The sequence below is a fragment of the Pimephales promelas genome, chromosome 18 (genome assembly GCF_988280905.1).
Source record: "Pimephales promelas chromosome 18, fPimPro1.hap1.1, whole genome shotgun sequence".
NCBI lineage: Eukaryota > Metazoa > Chordata > Actinopteri > Cypriniformes > Leuciscidae > Pimephales > Pimephales promelas.
The window spans coordinates 28,847,642-28,867,101 of record NC_142786.1 but is presented as its reverse complement, the minus strand read 5'-3'; positions in this window follow the sequence as shown (position 1 = coordinate 28,867,101).

Below are 19,460 nucleotides of genomic sequence, written 5' to 3'. Positions count from 1 at the left end.
GTATTTGTATAAAAGGTTTTCAGACATGCATTTGGGTCATTCCGTTTGAAATCAACCAAATTTCAGAAACTTGCCCAGCTCTCTTTTTTTTCTTCGTAAAAATAAACAAAAAAAATCCTGAAGACAAACATATATGAAGAAAGCTTAAAGGTAATGAATATACATCAACTTATTTGGAAATAAAATTATGAAAATTGCAATTTTATTTTTACACAGATTGGTGGGTCTATGAGTAAAATCTGTTGACATTAGTAATTTTTGTTGCATTGTGCCTATGGTGACCTTTTTTTAGCCAAAGTTTGTATGCCTCTAACTCAAGTTAAAGTTATTATAATATTTCAAGGTTCTAATTCTTAAAAATAATTTTTTGGTCTCTTATTTTTTTTAAGACCCAATTTGGTTAACCCATTCAGACCCTGTGTCCATTACAATGGACATCACATGTCAGCCCCCTTTTTTTTAACTTCTGGAGCATTTCACCTAGTTTAAAGCCTGCAGTCCATGAGATTGGATGTTTGTCATCCAATCAAATGCCAGTAAAGCCCTGCATGTAGTAATTATATATAAAAAAACTCTACATTGAAGAGAAGCATGGCAGCATGTAACATATATGAAGAAAGCTTAAAGGTAATGAATATACATCAACTTATTTGGAAATAAAATTATGAAAATTGCAATTTTATTTTTACACAGATTGGTGGGTCTATCCAAACACAAAGCAAGCAACATTTTCTAAGGTGTATTTACATTTTGTATATGTTTTTTGCCAGTATTGCATAGTTTGTATGTAAAATAGAAAGATTGAACTTATTCAAGTTAAAAATCAACTGTAGAATTGCACGTTTTAAATCAGGAATTTTTAAAATGTGTCTGTCCATTAGAAAGGACAGTAGGTTTGAAAGCATGTTACTGAAATCTCAATATCTCAGCTCAGGAGGGTAGGGTCTAGAGCCTCCATTTTTGCACTCAGGTCTAAGTCTCATGGCCCTCTATCACAATCCAATGCTCTATCAAAATCCAAGAATTTTTTCGTGTCGAAATTTTGAGTTTCTCTGATCTTCTTGAAACTCTGGATTCTGATAGAGGGCCATGAGACTTAGACCTGAGTGCAAAAATGGAGGCTCTAGACCCTTCCAGAGCTGAGATATGTTAAAAGATGTATAGGCTAAACCAGCAGCCTGTACCATGATGGTAGTTGAACAAACTCAGGGTTGCAGGATTAGTTTTGAGTTGCCAAAACCAAACCAATCCAACCAGGCTTTGTTGGTACCATGATGCTGTTCATCAATATTCTTTGCAAGTCAGGCTTTGATCCTGAGTTTGGAGTTTAGGTGTGACATCAGCAGCGAACAGCCAATCACATGCTGAGAAAGAGTAAAACTCATTCAAAACTTAAAATTAATTTCTCGGGAGAGAAGTAGCGCAATTCACTTATTAAATAAAAGTAAAATATTAAGAATTTAAACAAATTTACACAGCAATAAGAAAATAGCCGTCTATGAAAGAGGACGACTAAAAGAAAGTCTCGCAGTGTATATCAGTGCAAGTAAAAGTTGTAAGGTTAGTTTAAACAGTTGATAAAGGTATAGAGGGAATTGAACATTAAAGCTCACATGTAGTCATTTTATAGCTTATTTAGCGTATTTATATTACCTTTATACGTATTTATTTAAAATCTGAGTAATAATAATTGATGAACTGAAATTGTACTTGTGAGATTGTTTAAGGGTATAATAATTACAGAAATAATTTCTAAATCATACAAATTGATTTACTGAAAGCCATGATTTTGTCTTTTAAAATCATTTGCTGTGGAGTGACTTTATCTCGTCATACATGTGTCACTTTGCTCACAGCTGATTTATTGGTCCAAATAAATTTGTCCAAGTTTGGTTTGCAACCTCTTACCTGGAACATAACCTGCCCCAGACCGGGTTAGCCGTGGAGTGTAAGTTACTATGGCGATGAACACTGCTAAAAGCCAAACAACTTTCATGTACCTAAAACCCAGAGTTGGCACAAACTGAAGTGAAACATAGCTGGCTAGCCACCTAAACCGGCTTCATGATATAGGCCCCAGGTAGGGACTGAAGTAAGTGTTGGCAGTCAGGTGCTGGAGGAGTGGAGGAACGGATGTGAAGAGGACACAATCAGCGCCAACACGCACTCATCCACATAAACACTGCTGGGCTTATTACACACAGCACTGATCTGACACTGCACTACTGTGTACTTGACCAGACAGCAGGTGCACACGCACAAACACACACACCACCGTCAGTGTGTGAATCTCAAGTCTAAGTCTCATGGCCATCTATCAGAATCCAGAGTTTTGAGAAGATTGGAGAAACTTAATTTCTCGCCCCCCCCCAAAAAAAACAAAAAAAAAACGAAAGGGGTACCACTGTTGTTTTTTTTTTTTTTTTGGTCGAAATTTTGAGTTTCTCTGATTTTCTTGAAACTCTGGTTTCTGATAGAGGGCCATGAGGCTTAGACCTGAGTGCAAAAATGGAGGCTCTAGACCCTTCTAGAGCTGAGATATTGAGATCCCACGTAACATTTATGGCATTATAAATATCTCAATATCTCAGCTGTGGAAGGGGCTAGAGCCTCCATTTTTGCACTCAAGTCTAAGTCTCATGGCCATCTATCAGAATCCAGAGTTTTGAGAAGATTGGAAAAACTTAATTTCTCGCCCCGAAAAAAAAAACGGAAGGGGTACCACTGTCGGGTTTTTTTTTTTGGTCAAAATTTTGAGTTTCTCTGATCTTCTTTAAACTCTGGATTCTGATAGAGGGCCACGAGGCTTAGACCTGAGTGCAAAAATTGAGGCTCTAGACCCTTCCAGAGCTGAGATATGTTAAAGGATGTATAGGCCAAACCATCAGAATCCCGATATTGACACAGATCCATCACAACATGTCTTCATATTAGGGACTGAAGTAAGTGTTGGCAGTCAGGTGCTGGAGGAGTGGAGGAACGGATGTGAAGAGGACACAATCAGCGCCAACACGCACTCATCCACATAAACACTGCTGGGCTTATTACACACAGCACTGATCTGACACTGCACTACTGTGTACTTGACCAGACAGCAGGTGCACACACACACACACCACCGTCAGTGTGTGAATCTCAACAAAACCAGATCCTGGTCACACTTCACCCCAAACTATAAAGCAGGAAATATAAAGACTTAGACCTGAGTGCAAAATGGAGGCTCTAGACCCTTCCAGAGCTGAAATATTGAGATATTTATAATGGCATAAATGCTATGTGGGATCTCAATATCTCAGCTCTGGAAGGGGCTAGAGCCTCCATTTTTACACTCAAGTCTGTCTCATGGCCCTCTATCAGAATCCAGAGTTTTGATAAGATTGGAGAAACTTAATTTCTCGCCCCGAAAAAAAAAAAAAACGAAAGGGGTAACACTCGGGGTTTTTTTTTTGGTCGAAATTTTGAGTTTCTCTGATTTTCTTGAAACTCTGGATTCTGATAGAGGGCCTGAGGGCCATGAGGCTTAGACCTGAGTGCAAAAATGGAGGCTCTAGCCCCTTCCAGAGCTGAGATATTGAGATCCCACGTAGCATTTATGCCATTATAAATATCTCAATATCTCAGCTCTGGAAGGGGCTAGAGCCTCCATTTTTGCACTCAGGTCTAAGTCTCATAGCCCTCTATCAGAATCCAGAGTTTTGAGAAGATTTGAGAAACTTAATTTCTCGCCCGAAAAAAAAACCCGAAAGGGGTACCACTGTCGTTTTTTTTTTTTCGGGTCGAAATTTTGAATTTCGATATCTCAGCTCTGGAAGGGGCTAGAGCCTCCATTTTTGCACTCAGTTCAAAGTCTCATTGCCCTTTATCAGAATCCAGAGTTTTGGGAAAATTGGAGAAACTTAATTTCTCGCCCGAAAAAAAAAACGAAAGGGGTACCACTGTCGGTTTTTTTCCGGCCCGAATTTTTGAGTTTCGATATCTCAGCTATGGAAGGGGCTAGAGCCTCCATTTTTGCACTCAGGTCTAAGTCTCATGGCCCTCTATCAGAATCCAGAGTTTTGGGAAGATTGGAGAAACTTAATTTTTCGCCTGAAAAAAAAAAAACGTAAGGGCATTTATGCCATTATAAATATCCGAAAGGGGTAACACTGTCGTTTTTTTTTTCGGGCCGAATTTTTGAGTTTCGATATCTCAGCTCTGGAAGGGACTAGAGCCTCCATTTTTGCACTCAGGTCTAAGTCTCATGGCCCTCTATCAGAATCCAAAGTTTTGGGAAGATTGGAGAAACTTAATTTTTCGCCCGAAAAAAAAAAAACGTAAGGGAAAAAAACGCACTGTCGTTTTGTTTTTTTCGGGCCGAATTTTTGAGTTTCGATATCTCAGCTCTGGAAGGGGCTAGAGCCTCCATTTTTGCACTCAGGTCAAAGACTCATTGCCCTTTATCAGAATCCAGAGTTTTGGGAAGATTGGAGAAACTTAATTTCTCGCCCGAAAAAAAAACGAAAGGGGTACCACTGTCGGTTTTTTTCCGGCCCGAATTTTTGAGTTTCGATATCTCAGCTCTGGAAGGGGCTAGAGCCTCCATTTTTGCACTCAGGTCTAAGTCTCATGGCCCTCTATCAGAATCCAGAGTTTTGGGAAGATTGGAGAAACTTAATTTTTCGCCTGAAAAAAAAAAACGTAAGGGCATTTATGCCATTATAAATATCCGAAAGGGGTAACATTGTCGTTTTTTTTTTCGGGCCGAATTTTTGAGTTTCGATATCTCAGCTCTGGAAGGGACTAGAGCCTCCATTTTTGCACTCAGGTCTAAGTCTCATGGCCCTCTATCAGAATCCAAAGTTTTGGGAAGATTGGAGAAACTTAATTTTTCGCCCGAAAAAAAAAAAACGTAAGGGAAAAAAACGCACTGTCGTTTTTTTTTTTCGGGCCGAATTTTTGAGTTTCGATATCTCAGCTCTGGAAGGGGCTAGAGCCTCCATTTTTGCACTCAGGTCAAAGTCTCATGGCCCTCTATCATAATCCACAGTTTTGGGAAGATTAGAGAAACTTAATTTTTCGCCCGAAAAAAAACAAAACGTAAGGGGTACCACTGTCGTTTTTTTTTTTCCGGGCCGAGTTTTTGAGTTTCGATATCTCAGCTCTGGAAGGGGCTAGAGCCTCCATTTTTTGCACTCAGGTCTAAGTCTCAAGGCCCTCTATCAGAATCCAGAGTTTGGGGAAGATTGGAGAAACTTAATTTTTCGCCCGAAAAAACTACAAAAACGTAAGGGGTACCACTGTCGTTTTTTTTCTGGGCAGAGTTTTTGAGTTTCGATATCTCAGCTCTGGAAGGGGCTAGAGCCTCCATTTTTGCACTCAGGTCTAAGTCTCATGGCCCTCTATCAGAATCCAGAGTTTTGGGAAGATTGGAGAAACTTAATTTTTCTCCCGAAAAAAAAAAACGTAAGGGGTACCACTGTCGTTTTTTTTTCAGGCCGAATTTTTGAGTTTCGATATCTCAGCTCTGGGAGGGGCTAGAGCCTCCATTTTTGCACTCAGGTCTAAGTCTCGTGGCCCTCTATCAGAATCCAGAGTTTTGGGAAGATTGGAGAAACTTAATTTTTCGCCCGAAAAAAAAAAAACGTAAGGGGTACCACTGTCGTTTTTTTTTTCGGGCTGAATTTTTGAGTTTCGATATCTCAGCTCTGGAAGGGGCTAGAGCCTCCATTTTTGCACTCAGGTCTAAGTCTCATGGCCCTCTATCAGAATCCAGAGTTTTGGGAAGATTGGAGAAACTTAATTTTTCGCCCGGAAAAAAAAACGTAAGGGGTACCACTGTCGTTTTTTTTTCGGGCCGAATTTTTGAGTTTCGATATCTCAGCTCTGGAAGGGTCTAGAGCCTCCATTTTTGCACTCAGGTCTAAGTCTCATGGCCCTGTATCAGAATCCAGAGTTTTGGGAAGATTGGAGAAACTTAATTTTCGCCCGAAAAAAAAAACGTAAGGGTACCACTGTCGTTTTTTTTTTCGGGCCGAATTTTTGAGTTTCGATATCTCAGCTCTGGAAGGGGCTAGAGCCTCAATTTTTGCACTCAGGTCAAGGTCTCGTGGCCCTCTATCATAATCCAGAGTTTTGGGAAGATTGGAGAAACTTAATTTTTCTCCTGAAAAAAAAAAAACGTAAGGGGTACCACTGTCGTTTTTTTTTTCGGGCCGAATTTTTGAGTTTCGATATCTCAGCTCTGGAAGGGGCTAGAGCCTCCATTTCTGCACTCAGGTCTAAGTCTCGTGGCCCTCTATCAGAATCCAGAGTTTTGGGAAGATTGGAGAAACTTAATTTTTCGCCCCAAAAAAAAAACGTAAGGGGTACCACTGTCGTTTTTTTTTTTCGGGCCGAATTTTTGAGTTTCGATATCTCAGCTCTGGAAGGGCCTAGAGCCTCCATGTTTGCACTCAGGTCTAAGTCTCGTGGCCCTCTATCAGAATCCAGAGTTTTGGGAAGATTGGAGAAACTTAATTTTTCGCCCAAAAAAAAACAACGTAAGGGGTACCACTGTCGTTTTTTTTTTCGGGCCGAATTTTTGAGTTTCGATATCTCAGCTCTGGAAGGGGCTAGAGCCTCCATTTCTGCACTCAGGTCTAAGTCTTGTGGCCCTCTATCAGAATCCAGAGTTTTGGGAAGATTGGAGAAACTTAATTTTTCTTCCAAAAAAAAAAACGTAAGGGGTACCACTGTCGTTTTTTTTTTCGGGCCGAATTTTTGAGTTTCGATATCTCAGCTCTGGAAGGTCCTAGAGCCTCCATTTTTGCACTCAGGTCTAAGTCTCGTGGCCATCTATCAGAATCCAGAGTTTTGGGAAGATTGGAGAAACTTAATTTTTCGCCCGAAAAAAAAAAAATGTAAGGGGTACCACTGTCGTTTTTTTTTCGGGCCGAATTTTTGAGTTTCAATATCTCAGCTCTGGAAGGGGCTAGAGCCTCAATTTTTGCACTCAGGTCTAAGTCTCGTGGCCCTCTATCAGAATCCAGAGTTTTGGGAAGATTGGACAAACTTAATTTTTCGCCCGAAAAAAAAAAGTAACGTAAGGGGTACCACTGTCGTTTTTTTTTTCGGGCCGAATTTTTGAGTTTCGATATCTCAGCTCTGGAAGGGGCTAGAGCCTCCATTTTTGCACTTAGGTCTAAGTCTCGTGGCCCTCTATCAGAATCCAGAGTTTTGGGAAGATTGGAGAAACTTAATTTTTCTCCCGAAAAAAAAAAAACGTAAGGGGTACCACTGTCGTTTTTTTTTCGGGCCGAATTTTTGAGTTTCAATATCTCAGCTCTGGAAGGGGCTAGAGCCTCCATTTTTGCACTCAGGTCTAAGTCTCGTGGCCCTCTATCAGAATCCAGAGTTTTGGGAAGATTGGAGAAACTTAATTTTTCGCCCGAAAAAAAAACCGTAAGGGCTACCACTGTCGTTTTTTTTCGGGCCGAATTTTTGAGTTTCGATATCTCAGCTCAGGAAGGGGCTAGAGCCTCCATTTTTGCACTCAGGTCTAAGTCTCATGGCCCTCTATCAGAATCCAGAGTTTTGGGAAGATTGGAGAAACTTAATTTTTCGCCCGAAAAAAAAAACGTAAGAGGTACCACTGTCGTTTTTTTTTTCGGGCCGAATTTTTGAGTTTCGATATCTCAGCTCTGGAAGGGGCTAGAGCCTCCATTTTTGTACTCAGGTCTAAGTCTCGTGGCCCTCTATCAGAATCCAGAGTTTTGGGAAGATTGGAGAAACTTAATTTTTCGCCCAAAAAAAAAAAACGTAAGGGGTACCACTGTCGTTTTTTTTTTGGACCGAATTTTTGAGTTTCGATATCTCAGCTCTGGAAGGGGCTAAAGCCTCCATTTTTGCACTCAGGTCTAAGTCTTGTGGCCCTCTATCAGAATCCAGAGTTTTGGGAAGATTGGAGAAACTTAATTTTTTGCCCGAAAAAAAAAAACGTAAGGGGTACCACTGTCGTTTTTTTTTCGGGCCGAATTTTTGAGTTTCAATATCTCAGCTCTGGAAGGTCCTAGAGCCTCCATTTTTGCACTCAGGTCTAAGTCTCGTGGCCCTCTATCAGAATCCAGAGTTTTGGGAAGATTGGAGAAACTTAATTTTTCGCCCAAAAAAAAAAAACGTAAGGGGTACCACTGTCGTTTTTTTTTTCGGGCCGAATTTTTGAGTTTCGATATCTCAGCTCTGGGAGGGGCTAGAGCCTCCATTTTTGCACTCAGGTCTAAGTCTCATGGCCCTCTATCAGAATCCAGAGTTTTGGGAAGATTGGAGAAACTTAATTTTTCACCCGAAAAAAAAAAACGTAAGGGGTACCACTGTCGTTTTTTTTTCGGGCCGAATTTTTGAGTTTCGATATCTCAGCTCTGGAAGGGGCTAGAGCCTCCATTTTTGCACTCAGGTCTAAGTCTCGTGGCCCTCTATCAGAATCCAGAGTTTTGGGAAGATTGGAGAAACTTAATTTTTCGCCCGAAAAAAAAAAACGTAAGGGGTACCACTGTCGTTTTTTTTTCGGGCCGAATTTTTGAGTTTCGATATCTCAGCTCTGGAAGGGTCTAGAGCCTCCATTTTTGAACTCAGTTCTAAGTCTCATGGCCCTGTATCAGAATCCAGAGTTTTGGGAAGATTGGAGAAACTTAATTTTCGCCAGAAAAAAAAAACGTAAGGGGTACCACTGTCGTTTTTTTTTTCGGGCCGAATTTTTGAGTTTCGATATCTCAGCTCTGGAAGGGTCTAGAGCCTCAATTTTTGCACTCAGGTCAAGGTCTCGTGGCCCTCTATCAGAATCCAGAGTTTTGAGAAGATTGGAGAAACTTAATTTTTCGCCCGAAAAAAAAAAACGTAAGGGGTACCACTGTCGTTTTTTTTTTTCGGGACGAATTTTTGAGTTTCGATATCTCAGCTCTGGAAGGTCCTAGAGCCTCCATTTTTGCACTCAGGTCTAAGTCTCGTGGCCCTCTATCAGAATCCAGAGTTTTGGGAAGATTGGAGAAACTTAATTTTTTTAGCCCGAGAAAAAAAAAACGTAAGAGGTACCACTGTTGTTTTTTTTTTTCGGGTCGAATTTTTGAGTTTCGATATCTCAGCTCTGGAAGGGGCTAGAGCCTCCATTTTTGCACTCAGGTCTAAGTCTCGTGGCCCTCTATCAGAATCAAGAGTTTTGGGAAGATTGGAGAAACTTAATTTTTCTCCTGAAAAAAAAAAACGTAAGGGGTACCACTGTCGGTTTTTTTTCGGGCCGAATTTTTGAGTTTCGATATCTCAGCTCTGGAAGGGGCTAGAGCCTCCATTTCTGCACTCAGGTCTAAGTCTTGTGGCCCTCTATCAGAATCCAGAGTTTTGGGAAGATTGGAGAAACTTAATTTTTCTTCCAAAAAAAAAAACGTAAGGGGTACCACTGTCGTTTTTTTTTTCGGGCCGAATTTTTGAGTTTCGATATCTCAGCTCTGGAAGGTCCTAGAGCCTCCATTTTTGCACTCAGGTCTAAGTCTCGTGGCCATCTATCAGAATCCAGAGTTTTGGGAAGATTGGAGAAACTTAATTTTTCGCCCGAAAAAAAAAAATGTAAGGGGTACCACTGTCGTTTTTTTTTCGGGCCGAATTTTTGAGTTTCAATATCTCAGCTCTGGAAGGGGCTAGAGCCTCAATTTTTGCACTCAGGTCTAAGTCTCGTGGCCCTCTATCAGAATCCAGAGTTTTGGGAAGATTGGACAAACTTAATTTTTCGCCCGAAAAAAAAAAGTAACGTAAGGGGTACCACTGTCGTTTTTTTTTTCGGGCCGAATTTTTGAGTTTCGATATCTCAGCTCTGGAAGGGGCTAGAGCCTCCATTTTTGCACTTAGGTCTAAGTCTCGTGGCCCTCTATCAGAATCCAGAGTTTTGGGAAGATTGGAGAAACTTAATTTTTCTCCCGAAAAAAAAAAAACGTAAGGGGTACCACTGTCGTTTTTTTTTCGGGCCGAATTTTTGAGTTTCAATATCTCAGCTCTGGAAGGGGCTAGAGCCTCCATTTTTGCACTCAGGTCTAAGTCTCGTGGCCCTCTATCAGAATCCAGAGTTTTGGGAAGATTGGAGAAACTTAATTTTTCGCCCGAAAAAAAACCCGTAAGGGCTACCACTGTCGTTTTTTTTCGGGCCGAATTTTTGAGTTTCGATATCTCAGCTCAGGAAGGGGCTAGAGCCTCCATTTTTGCACTCAGGTCTAAGTCTCATGGCCCTCTATCAGAATCCAGAGTTTTGGGAAGATTGGAGAAACTTAATTTTTCGCCCGAAAAAAAAAACGTAAGAGGTACCACTGTCGTTTTTTTTTTTCGGGCCGAATTTTTGAGTTTCGATATCTCAGCTCTGGAAGGGGCTAGAGCCTCCATTTTTGTACTCAGGTCTAAGTCTCGTGGCCCTCTATCAGAATCCAGAGTTTTGGGAAGATTGGAGAAACTTAATTTTTCGCCAAAAAAAAAAAAAACGTAAGGGGTACCACTGTCGTTTTTTTTTTGGACCGAATTTTTGAGTTTCGATATCTCAGCTCTGGAAGGGGCTAAAGCCTCCATTTTTGCACTCAGGTCTAAGTCTTGTGGCCCCTCTATCAGAATCCAGAGTTTTGGGAAGATTGGAGAAACTTAATTTTTTGCCCGAAAAAAAAAAAACGTAAGGGGTACCACTGTCGTTTTTTTTTCGGGCCGAATTTTTGAGTTTCAATATCTCAGCTCTGGAAGGTCCTAGAGCCTCCATTTTTGCACTCAGGTCTAAGTCTCGTGGCCCTCTATCAGAATCCAGAGTTTTGGGAAGATTGGAGAAACTTAATTTTTCGCCCCCAAAAAAAAAACGTAAGGGGTACCACTGTCGTTTTTTTTTTCGGGCCGAATTTTTGAGTTTCGATATCTCAGCTCTGGGAGGGGCTAGAGCCTCCATTTTTGCACTCAGGTCTAAGTCTCATGGCCCTCTATCAGAATCCAGAGTTTTGGGAAGATTGGAGAAACTTAATTTTTCACCCGAAAAAAAAAAACGTAAGGGGTACCACTGTCGTTTTTTTTTCGGGCCGAATTTTTGAGTTTCGATATCTCAGCTCTGGAAGGGGCTAGAGCCTCCATTTTTGCACTCAGGTCTAAGTCTCGTGGCCCTCTATCAGAATCCAGAGTTTTGGGAAGATTGGAGAAACTTAATTTTTCGCCCAAAAAAAAAAACGTAAGGGGTACCACTGTCGTTTTTTTTTCGGGCCGAATTTTTGAGTTTCGATATCTCAGCTCTGGGAGGGGCTAGAGCCTCCATTTTTGCACTCAGGTCTAAGTCTCGTGGCCCTCTATCAGAATCCAGAGTTTTGGGAAGATTGGAGAAACTTAATTTTTCACCCGAAAAAAAAAACGTAAGGGGTACCACTGTCGTTTTTTTTTCGGGCCGAATTTTTGAGTTTCGATATCTCAGCTCTGGAAGGTCCTAGAGCCTCCATTTTTGCACTCAGGTCTAAGTCTCGTGGCCCTCTATCAGAATCCAGAGTTTTGGGAAGATTGGAGAAACTTAATTTTTCACCCGAAAAAAAAAAACGTAAGGGGTACCACTGTCGTTTTTTTTTTCGGGCCGAATTTTTGAGTTTCGATATCTCAGCTCTGGAAGGGGCTAGAGCCTCCATTTTTGCACTCAGGTCTAAGTCTTGTGGCCCTCTATCAGAATAAAGAGTTTTGGGAAGATTGGAGAAACTTAATTTTTCGCCGGAAAAAAAAAAACGTAAGGGGTACCACTGTCGTTTTTTTTCCGGGCCGAATTTTTGAGTTTCGATATCTCAAATCTGGAAGGTCCTAGAGCCTCCATTTTTGCACTCAGGTCTAAGTCTCGTGGCCCTCTATCAGAATCCAGAGTTTTTGGACGATTGGAGAAACTTAATTTTTCGCCCAAAAAAAAAAAACGTAAGGGGTACCACTGTCGTTTTTTTTTTTGGACCGAATTTTTGAGTTTCGATATCTCAGCTCTGGAAAGTCCTAGAGCCTCCATTTTTGCACTCAGGTCTAAGTCTTGTGGCCCTCTATCAGAATCCAGAGTTTTGGGAAGATTGGAGAAACTTAATTTTTCTCCCGAAAAAAAAAAACGTAAGGGGTACCACTGTCGTTTTTTTTTCGGGCCGAATTTTTGAGTTTCGATATCTCAGCTCTGGAAGGGGCTAGAGCCTCCATTTTTGCACTCAGGTCTAAGTCTTGTGGCCCTCTATCAGAATCCAGAGTTTTGGGAAGATTGGAGAAACTTAATTTTTCGCCCGAAAAAAAAAACGTAAGGGGTACCACTGTCGTTTTTTTTTTCGGGCCGAATTTTTGAGTTTCGATATCTCAGCTCTGGAAGGGGCTAGAGCCTCCATTTTTGTACTCAGGTCTAAGTCTCGTGGCCCTCTATCAGAATCCAGAGTTTTGGGAAGATTGGAGAAACTTAATTTTTCGCCCAAAAAAAAAAACGTAAGGGGTACCACTGTCGTTTTTTTTTTGGACCGAATTTTTGAGTTTCGATATCTCAGCTCTGGAAGGGGCTAGAGCCTCCATTTTTGCACTCAGGTCTAAGTCTTGTGGCCCTCTATCAGAATCCAGAGTTTTGGGAAGATTGGAGAAACTAAATTTTTCGCCCGAAAAAAAAAAACGTAAGGGGTACCACTGTCGTTTTTTTTTCGGGCCGAATTTTTGAGTTTTATATCTCAGCTCTGGAAGGTCCTAGAGCCTCCATTTTTGCACTCAGGTCTAAGTCTCGTGGCCCTCTATCAGAATCCAGAGTTTTGGGAAGATTGGAGAAACTTAATTTTTCACCCGAAAAAAAAAAAACATAAGGGGTACCACTGTCGTTTTTTTTTCGGGCCGAATTTTTGAGTTTCGATATCTCAGCTCTGGAAGGGGCTAGAGCCTCCATTTTTGCACTCAGGTCTAAGTCTCGTGGCCCTCTATCAGAATCCAGAGTTTTGGGAAGATTGGAGAAACTTAATTTTTCGCCCAAAAAAAAAAAACGTAAGGGGTACCACTGTCGTTTTTTTTTCGGGCCGAATTTTTGAGTTTCGATATCTCAGCTCTGGGAGGGGCTAGAGCCTCAATTTTTGCACTCAGGTCTAAGTCTCATGGCCCTCTATCAGAATCCAGAGTTTTGGGAAGATTGGAGAAACTTAATTTTTCACCCGAAAAAAAAAAACGTAAGGGGTACCACTGTCGTTTTTTTTTCGGGCCGAATTTTTGAGTTTCGATATCTCAGCTCTGGAAGGGGCTAGAGCCTCCATTTTTGCACTCAGGTCTAAGTCTCGTGGCCCTCTATCAGAATCCAGAGTTTTGGGAAGATTGGAGAAACTTAATTTTTCGCCCAAAAAAAAAAACGTAAGGGGTACCACTGTCGTTTTTTTTTCGGGCCGAATTTTTGAGTTTCGATATCTCAGCTCTGGGAGGGGCTAGAGCCTCCATTTTTGCACTCAGGTCTAAGTCTCATGGCCCTCTATCAGAATCCAGAGTTTTGGGAAGATTGGAGAAACTTAATTTTTCACCCGAAAAAAAAACGTAAGGGGTACCACTGTCGTTTTTTTTTCGGGCCGAATTTTTGAGTTTCGATATCTCAGCTCTGGAAGGTCCTAGAGCCTCCATTTTTGCACTCAGGTCTAAGTCTCGTGGCCCTCTATCAGAATCCAGAGTTTTGGGAAGATTGGAGAAACTTAATTTTTCACCCGAAAAAAAAAAACGTAAGGGGTACCACTGTCGTTTTTTTTTCGGGCCGAATTTTTGAGTTTCGATATCTCAGCTCTGGAAGGGGCTAGAGCCTCCATTTTTGCACTCAGGTCTAAGTCTTGTGGCCCTCTATCAGAATAAAGAGTTTTGGGAAGATTGGAGAAACTTAATTTTTCGCCGGAAAAAAAAAAACGTAAGGGGTACCACTGTCGTTTTTTTTCCGGGCCGAATTTTTGAGTTTCGATATCTCAAATCTGGAAGGTCCTAGAGCCTCCATTTTTGCACTCAGGTCTAAGTCTCGTGGCCCTCTATCAGAATCCAGAGTTTTTGGAAGATTGGAGAAACTTAATTTTTCGCCCAAAAAAAAAAACGTAAGGGGTACCACTGTCGTGTTTTTTTTGGACCGAATTTTTGAGTTTCAATATCTCAGCTCTGGAAGGGGCTAGAGCCTCCATTTTTGCACTCAGGTCTAAGTCTTCTGGCCCTCTATCAGAATCCAGAGTTTTGGGAAGATTGGAGAAACTTAATTTTTCGCCCGAAAAAAAAAAACGTAAGGGGTACCACTGTCGTTTTTTTTTTTCGGGCCGAATTTTTTGAGTTTCGATATCTCAGCTCTGGAAGGTCCTAGAGCCTCCATTTTTGCACTCAGGTCTAAGTCTCATGGCCCTCTATCAGAATCCAGAGTTTTGGGAAGATTGGAGAAACTTAATTTTTCGCCCAAAAAAAAAACATAAGGGGTACCACTGTCGTTTTTTTTTTGGACCGAATTTTTGAGTTTCGATATCTCAGCTCTGGAAGGGGCTAGAGCCTCCGTTTTTGCACTCAGGTCTAAGTCTCGTGGCCCTCTATCAGAATCCAGAGTTTTGGGAAGATTGGAGAAACTTAATTTTTCTCCTGAAAAAAAAAAACGTAAGGGGTACCACTGTCGTTTTTTTTTCGGGCCGAATTTTTGAGTTTCGATATCTCAGCTCTGGGAGGGGCTAGAGCCTCCATTTTTGCACTCAGGTCTAAGTCTTGTGGTCCTCTATCAGAATCCAGAGTTTTGGGAAGATTGGAGAAACTTAATTTTTCACCCGAAAAAAAAAAACGTAAGGGGTACCACTGTCGTTTTTTTTTCGGGCCGAATTTTTGAGTTTCGATATCTCAGCTCTGGAAGGTCCTAGAGCCTCCATTTTTGCACTCAGGTCTAAGTCTCGTGGCCCTCTATCAGAATCCAGAGTTTTGGGAAGATTGGAGAAACTTAATTTTTCTCCTGAAAAAAAAAAACGTAAGGGGTACCACTGTCGTTTTTTTTTGGACCGAATTTTTGAGTTTCGATATCTCAGCTCTGGAAAGTCCTAGAGCCTCCATTTTTGCACTCAGGTATAAGTCTTGTGGCCCTCTATCAGAATCCAGAGTTTTGGGAAGATTGGAGAAACTTAATTTTTCTCCTGAAAAAAAAAAAAACGTAAGGGGTACCACTGTCGTTTTTTTTTTCGGGCCGAATTTTTGAGTTTCGATATCTCAGCTCTGGAAGGGGCTAGAGCCTCCATTTTTGCACTCAGGTCTAAGTCTTGTGGCCCTCTATCAGAATCCAGAGTTTTGGGAAGATTGGAGAAACTTAATTTTTCGCCCGAAAAAAAAAAACGTAAGGGGTACCACTGTCGTTTTTTTTTCGGGCCGAATTTTTGAGTTTCGATATCTCAGCTCTGGAAGGTCCTAGAGCCTCAATTTTTGCACTCAGGTCTAAGTCTCGTGGCCCTCTATCAGAATCCAGAGTTTTGGGAAGATTGGAGAAACTTAATTTTTCGCCCAAAAAAAAAAACGTAAGGGGTACCACTGTCGTTTTTTTTTCGGGCCGAATTTTTGAGTTTCGATATCTCAGCTCTGGAAGGGGCTAGAGCCTCCATTTTTGCACTCAGGTCTAAGTCTTGTGGCCCTCTATCAGAATCCAGAGTTTTGGGAAGATTGGAAAAACTTAATTTTTCACCCGAAAAAAAAAAACGTAAGGGGTACCACTGTCGTTTTTTTTTCGGGCCGAATTTTTGAGTTTCGATATCTCAGCTCTGGAAGGTCCTAGAGCCTCCATTTTTGCACTCAGGTCTAAGTCTCGTGGCCCTCTATCAGAATCCAGAGTTTTGGGAAGATTGGAGAAACTTAATTTTTCGCCCGAAAAAAAAAACGTAAGGGGTACCACTGTCGTTTTTTTTTCGGGCCGAATTTTTGAGTTTCGATATCTCAGCTCTGGAAGGTCCTAGAGCCTCCATTTTTGCACTCAGGTCTAAGTCTCGTGGCCCTCTATCAGAATCCAGAGTTTTGGGAAGATTGGAGAAACTTAATTTTTCGCCCAAAAAAAAAACCGTAAGGGGTACCACTGTCGTTTTTTTTTCTGACCGAATTTTTGAGTTTCGATATCTCAGCTCTGGAAGGGGCTAGAGCCTCCATTTTTGCACTCAGGTCTAAGTCTCGTGGCCCTCTATCAGAATCCAGAGTTTTGGGAAGATTGGAGAAACTTAATTTTTCGCCCGAAAAAAAAAACCGTAAGGGCTACCACTGTCGTTTTTTTTTCGGGCCGAATTTTTGAGTTTCGATATCTCAGCTCAGGAAGGGGCTAGAGCCTCCATTTTTGCACTCAGGTCTAAGTCTCATGGCCCTCTATCAGAATCCAGAGTTTTGGGAAGATTGGAGAAACTTAATTTTTCGCCCGAAAAAAAAAACGTAAGGGGTACCACTGTCGTTTTTTTTTTCGGGCCGAATTTTTGAGTTTCGATATCTCAGCTCTGGAAGGGGCTATAGCCTCCATTTTTGTACTCAGGTCTAAGTCTCGTGGCCCTCTATCAGAATCCAGAGTTTTGGGAAGATTGGAGAAACTTAATTTTTCGCCCAAAAAAAAAAAAAACGTAAGGGGTACCACTGTCGTTTTTTTTTTGGACCGAATTTTTGAGTTTCGATATCTCAGCTCTGGAAGGGGCTAGAGCCTCCATTTTTGCACTCAGGTCTAAGTCTTGTGGCCCTCTATCAGAATCCAGAGTTTTGGGAAGATTGAAGAAACTTAATTTTTCGCCCGAAAAAAAAAAAAAGTAAGGGGTACCACTGTCGTTTTTTTTTCGGGCCGTATTTTTGAGTTTTATATCTCAGCTCTGGAAGGTCCTAGAGCCTCCATTTTTGCACTCAGGTCTAAGTCTCGTGGCCCTCTATCAGAATCCAGAGTTTTGGGAAGATTGGAGAAACTTAATTTTTCACCCGAAAAAAAAAAACGTAAGGGGTACCACTGTCGTTTTTTTTTCGGGCCGAATTTTTGAGTTTCGATATCTCAGCTCTGGAAGGGGCTAGAGCCTCCATTTTTGCACTCAGGTCTAAGTCTTGTGGCCCTCTATCAGAATAAAGAGTTTTGGGAAGATTGGAGAAACTTAATTTTTCGCCGGAAAAAAAAAAACGTAAGGGGTACCACTGTCGTTTTTTTTCCGGGCCGAATTTTTGAGTTTCGATATCTCAAATCTGGAAGGTCCTAGAGCCTCCATTTTTGCACTCAGGTCTAAGTCTCGTGGCCCTCTATCAGAATCCAGAGTTTTTGGAAGATTGGAGAAACTTAATTTTTCGCCCAAAAAAAAAAACGTAAGGGGTACCACTGTCGTGTTTTTTTTGGACCGAATTTTTGAGTTTCAATATCTCAGCTCTGGAAGGGGCTAGAGCCTCCATTTTTGCACTCAGGTCTAAGTCTTCTGGCCCTCTATCAGAATCCAGAGTTTTGGGAAGATTGGAGAAACTTAATTTTTCGCCCGAAAAAAAAAAACGTAAGGGGTACCACTGTCGTTTTTTTTTTTCGGGCCGAATTTTTTGAGTTTCGATATCTCAGCTCTGGAAGGTCCTAGAGCCTCCATTTTTGCACTCAGGTCTAAGTCTCATGGCCCTCTATCAGAATCCAGAGTTTTGGGAAGATTGGAGAAACTTAATTTTTCGCCCAAAAAAAAAACATAAGGGGTACCACTGTCGTTTTTTTTTTGGACCGAATTTTTGAGTTTCGATATCTCAGCTCTGGAAGGGGCTAGAGCCTCCGTTTTTGCACTCAGGTCTAAGTCTCGTGGCCCTCTATCAGAATCCAGAGTTTTGGGAAGATTGGAGAAACTTAATTTTTCTCCTGAAAAAAAAAAACGTAAGGGGTACCACTGTCGTTTTTTTTTCGGGCCGAATTTTTGAGTTTCGATATCTCAGCTCTGGGAGGGGCTAGAGCCTCCATTTTTGCACTCAGGTCTAAGTCTTGTGGTCCTCTATCAGAATCCAGAGTTTTGGGAAGATTGGAGAAACTTAATTTTTCATCCGAAAAAAAAAAACGTAAGGGGTACCACTGTCGTTTTTTTTTCGGGCCGAATTTTTGAGTTTCGATATCTCAGCTCTGGAAGGTCCTAGAGCCTCCATTTTTGCACTCAGGTCTAAGTCTCGTGGCCCTCTATCAGAATCCAGAGTTTTGGGAAGATTGGAGAAACTTAATTTTTCTCCTGAAAAAAAAAAACGTAAGGGGTACCACTGTCGTTTTTTTTTGGACCGAATTTTTGAGTTTCGATATCTCAGCTCTGGAAAGTCCTAGAGCCTCCATTTTTGCACTCAGGTATAAGTCTTGTGGCCCTCTATCAGAATCCAGAGTTTTGGGAAGATTGGAGAAACTTAATTTTTCTCCTGAAAAAAAAAAAACGTAAGGGGTACCACTGTCGTTTTTTTTTTCGGGCCGAATTTTTGAGTTTCGATATCTCAGCTCTGGAAGGGGCTAGAGCCTCCATTTTTGCACTCAGGTCTAAGTCTTGTGGCCCTCTATCAGAATCCAGAGTTTTGGGAAGATTGGAGAAACTTAATTTTTCGCCCGAAAAAAAAAAAACGTAAGGGGTACCACTGTCGTTTTTTTTTCGGGCCGAATTTTTGAGTTTCGATATCTCAGCTCTGGAAGGTCCTAGAGCCTCAATTTTTGCACTCAGGTCTAAGTCTCGTGGCCCTCTATCAGAATCCAGAGTTTTGGGAAGATTGGAGAAACTTAATTTTTCGCCCAAAAAAAAAAACGTAAGGGGTACCACTGTCGTTTTTTTTTCGGGCCGAATTTTTGAGTTTCGATATCTCAGCTCTGGAAGGGGCTAGAGCCTCCATTTTTGCACTCAGGTCTAAGTCTTGTGGCCCTCTATCAGAATCCAGAGTTTTGGGAAGATTGGAAAAACTTAATTTTTCACCCGAAAAAAAAAAAAGTAAGGGGTACCACTGTCGTTTTTTTTTCGGGCCGAATTTTTGAGTTTCGATATCTCAGCTCTGGAAGGTCCTAGAGCCTCCATTTTTGCACTCAGGTCTAAGTCTCGTGGCCCTCTATCAGAATCCAGAGTTTTGGGAAGATTGGAGAAACTTAATTTTTCGCCCGAAAAAAAAAACGTAAGGGGTACCACTGTCGTTTTTTTTTCGGGCCGAATTTTTGAGTTTCGATATCTCAGCTCTGGAAGGTCCTAGAGCCTCCATTTTTGCACTCAGGTCTAAGTCTCGTGGCCCTCTATCAGAATCCAGAGTTTTGGGAAGATTGGAGAAACTTAATTTTTCGCCCAAAAAAAAAACCGTAAGGGGTACCACTGTCGTTTTTTTTTCTGACCGAATTTTTGAGTTTCGATATCTCAGCTCTGGAAGGGGCTAGAGCCTCCATTTTTGCACTCAGGTCTAAGTCTCGTGGCCCTCTATCAGAATCCAGAGTTTTGGGAAGATTGGAGAAACTTAATTTTTCGCCCGAAAAAAAAAACCGTAAGGGCTACCACTGTCGTTTTTTTTTCGGGCCGAAT